The sequence below is a fragment of the Schistocerca nitens genome, chromosome 6 (genome assembly GCF_023898315.1).
Source record: "Schistocerca nitens isolate TAMUIC-IGC-003100 chromosome 6, iqSchNite1.1, whole genome shotgun sequence".
In the NCBI taxonomy this organism is placed as follows: domain Eukaryota; kingdom Metazoa; phylum Arthropoda; class Insecta; order Orthoptera; family Acrididae; genus Schistocerca; species Schistocerca nitens.
The window spans coordinates 247,212,109-247,216,394 of record NC_064619.1 but is presented as its reverse complement, the minus strand read 5'-3'; the positions used below and the strand labels follow the sequence as shown (position 1 = coordinate 247,216,394).

At 40.9% G+C, this 4,286-nt stretch overlaps 1 non-coding gene across 1 annotated transcript; it reads right to left on the bottom strand.

Moving 5' to 3' along the window:
* Positions 1 to 302: 302 nt before the first annotated feature.
* On the bottom strand, positions 303 to 377 carry Trnat-ugu (transfer RNA threonine (anticodon UGU)). Its single transcript has one exon. It is a non-coding gene; the product is annotated as a tRNA-Thr (tRNA).
* Positions 378 to 4,286: the final 3,909 nt, after the last annotated feature.

Here is a 4,286-nt window from a genome sequence, read left to right as displayed (position 1 = left end):
GGTGAGATACTATGAACAGCATAGACAGAATGTATTATAGTAGCTAAAGTAGACACAAACCAACACCCACCACAGCAGTAAAAGTTTATATGCCTACTATCTCTGCAGAAGATGATGAAATTTTAAATGGGGTGCTGTCCTGTAGAATACTTCACAGAATATGAAGATGGTATCTGTTCCTGAAAGAACAGATACCATTGATGACCAGGCAGCTTCTCTAGAATGAAATGATAATTAAATCGAAACCCTTAGCTGCCGATAGGTGTTGTTGATATACATGAATGGGGACAGCTGAAAATGTGTGCCCTGACCAGGACTCGAACCTGGGATCTCCTGCTTACATGGCAGATGCTCTATCCACCTGAGCCACCGAGGGCACAGAGGATAGTGCGACTGCAGGGACTTATCCCTTGCATGCTCCCCGTGAGAGCCACATTCCCAACTGTCCACAACCTATATTCATAGTGTTCCTAATAGATATTTGCCTGTTCACACATTACGCGCACCAGACTAAGCTGACGAGTCCCGTAAGAGTTCAGGAAAAGCATGCGCATTTGCACAGAAAAAGGCCAATGGCCAGATCGCCTTTAACTATATGAAGATGGTATCTGTTCCCGAAAGAACAGATACCATTGATGACTGTGCAGCTTCTCTAGAATGAAATTATAATTAAATCTAAACCTTTAGCTGCCGACAGGCGTAGTTGATATACATCAAAGGGGACATCTGAAAATGTGTGCCCCAACTGGAACTTGAACCCAGGATCTCCGGCTTACATGGCAGATGCTCTATCCATCTGAGCCACCGAGGGCACAGAGGATAGTGCAACTGCAGGGACTTATCCCTTGTATGCTCCCCGTAAGACCCATATTCCCAACTGTCCACAACCTACAGTCATAGTGTTCACTAATTACTCGCGCCCGACTAAGCTGACGAGTCTCGTAAGAGTTCAGGCAAAGCATGTGCATTTGCACAGAAGAAGGTCAATGGCCAGGTAGCCTTTAAATATATGAAGGTGGTATCTGTTCCCGAAAGAACAGATACCATTGATCACCATGCAGCTTCTCTAGAATGAAATGATAATTAAATCGAAACCCTTAGCTACCCATGCTGAAATACATCAATGGAGACAGCTGAAAATATGTACCCCGAGCGGGACTTGAACCCAGGATCTCCTGCGTACATGGAAATGCTCTATCCATCTATTAGGAACACTACGAATGCAGGTTGTGGACAGTTGGGAATGTGGGTCTCACGGGGAGCGTGCAAGGGATAAGTCCCTGCAGATGCACTATACTCTATGCGACTGAACTAAAAGATGTACTTTATGTTTCTGAAGCAAGTGCTCACTTGTTGTCCATAAAAGCAGCTGCATTAAAAGGCTTTTACATGAGACCTTATACCAAAAGTGTCAAGACTGAACACAAAGTCACTGGGGAAAAAAATGATGACTGGTCACATCAACCAATGTCTACATATTCTTCACACATGTGTCGTTAAACTAGCACAACCACTTCAAGTGAATTTTAAAACACTGTCAGATATCCTGCAAATTTATCATGAGAGATATGGCCATCAACACAATCGACACTGAAATGCATCTTGAAGTAGAATGTGTGCCCCAGTCGGGGCACACATTTTCTGCTGTCCACATCGAGGTATATCAACAACACCTGTCGGCAGCTGAGGGTTTCAGTTAGTCATCATTTATTCCAGGGAAAAGCTGCATGGTCATCAACAGTATTCTGTTCTTTCGAGACAGTTACTGTCTTCATATATATAGTTAAAGGCTACCCAGCCATTGACCTTCGTCTGTGCTAATGGCCACAGGTTGCCCAAACTCTTACGGGAATCGCCAAAGCGTGCACGAGTAATGAGTGAATGGGCAAATCTCTATAAGGTACATTACATATGCAGAATTGTGGACAGTTGGCAATGTGAGTCTCATGGGAAGCGTGCAAGGGATAAGTACCTGCAGTCGCGCTATTCATCTGTGTCCTCGGTGGCTCATATGGATAGAGCGTCTGCCATGTAAGCAGGAGATCCCGGGTTTGAGTCCCGGTCGGGGCACACATTTTCAGCTGTCCACATTAAGGTATATCAACAACACCTGTCGGGAGCTGAGGGTTTCAGTTAGTCATCATTTATTCCAGGGAAAAGCTGCACAGTCATCAACAGTATTCTGTTCTTTCGAGACAGTTACTGTCTTCACATATAAAATCAACCAATGGTTACTGGTGAGCAAATCCATGCTGATGTAAATGGACCTATGTTCATAGAGTCTGTTCGAAAGGTCGCTACTAGGTATGATTTAAGGATACTTTCAGCAAATTGTGTAAATTTTTGTTCTTGAAGCAGAAGACTGAAGTCAGCACCATTCTGGAACAATCCTTGAATGAAGCTAAGACAAATGGTCATACTATCAAACAGTTCAGGTGTGATGGAGGAAACCAATTCAATAACAAGAAAGTGTCAGAAGTCCTGGCAAACAGGTAGCTACAGTGTTCTCTATAGCTTTCTCCACTACCTGTTCTTGACTCATTCCTGTGTTCATAGGGGACACAGTAATTACCTTCATTCCAAAAGTTATTTCATCACTGATCTTTTACTTGTTGTCCTTGTGATGTAGCTTAATGTCTGACAGTATAGATTCTGAGTCACTTAACGTACACTCCAACTACTATATCTTCACCTTCATGATCTGGACGTCATTACCATGATAAACGATTGGTCTGACAGAGGTGAATCTAACTGCTCATTTCTTCTACAATAAATGTTGAAATATTTTTCCAGTTTATTATTCCTTCCCATTTCGTAAGTACTAGCACTGAAGATACTACTATGGCTCTCATTTTGTTGCTCATTTGGCCAGTATTCGTCTAAAATTACTTTCTTGAAGACTCACACGTTTCGTATCCTGGGCTCATATTTTCAGTATCATCATCTAGCTGTCCGCTTACAACAGCTATTTTCTTTGTTTGGGTCCATCATTTAGGTACGAACTGATTGAGAAATTGTGTGGGACATAGTTTTCATTAGTGCAGAACTTTGCAGAACCACTATAGTGAAGAAATTTTCACTTACTAGTTATTGCATTTCTGTGGTTGCCTATGCAAATTCCTTGTTGCAAAATTAACTCAACTTTATTGTCAATTGTTTTGTAGTATCAAGCTCTTGTTGCGCATTGTCAACTACTGATTGTGTTTCTTTTATGTCATCAGAAATTTTATCCACTCTGTGTACACAGGTGTACTGTTTGATTTCAGGTTTGCCAACACATTCTGCTACCTTCTTTGCAGCTTCCTCGTGTTGTTCATAGATTCCAACGATCTGTTATAATTCGTTTTTTCCCACTCAATAGCTTGTTGTTGGCTGTTTAAACACGATATTATGATATTATGTTTTAATTCACTGATGTCCTGTGTAGTTTTATTGGTACTGCTCATCACTTAGTGCTGGCTGATTATCGAATTTTTGAAACAGTTCTTCCACTTATTTGCCACATCATTGAGCAGCTTCCTTAATTGCATCCTCAATGAAGCTTTCAAATTTGCAACTGATGATTTAGTTTCACAGTCTTCAGTTGTATTCGTTACACATTTTGTCAAATTTTTCTTTCCATTCATCGAGCTTTTTGTTCTGTTCGTCGATAGTTTGTTCTGTTCACAGCATTTTTTTTTGTAGAATTCCTTGTCATCTTAGTAGAACTGTTTCTCGAATTTCTCGTTTAACTGCTTAGTACTCTCAGAACTAGTTGTACAAGTTGCACACCTAGTACATCGTCTTTGTCTTCAGTTTTACATACCTTGTTCTAATGATTCATTCTTGGAATAGGGGAATATTTACTTACAGTTAGGGGCAGTTCGGCCCGAAACAAGAATCACAAATAGCTTTTCAGTATAACAAGAGCCAAAAGGAGCGCTTCGGAAGTACACCTGGCACTCGGGTCAAGTGACATTCTTTGCTCGCTTCTCATGAGACGCCATGTTGTTTTCATCGTATTTGGGTGTTATGACCTGTATGTTATGACACTATGCCATTTCAAGGCAACAGCACAATGAAAATTTATCACAAATATGTTGGTCTAGGTTATAAATTGTTATAATTAAATGTCACTTAAAGTCACTTCTGATGTAAAGAGATTTTAACATGAACAGTAGTAAAGCTAAACCTGGTCGGCAATCACTGTGGTCCTAAGTTTAGTGACATGCAGTTGCAGAAGTGTAGTGTTCGCATCCTCGAGTGTGCTTTTTTTTCACATTAACTTTTTTAACACGTTCTGGGAG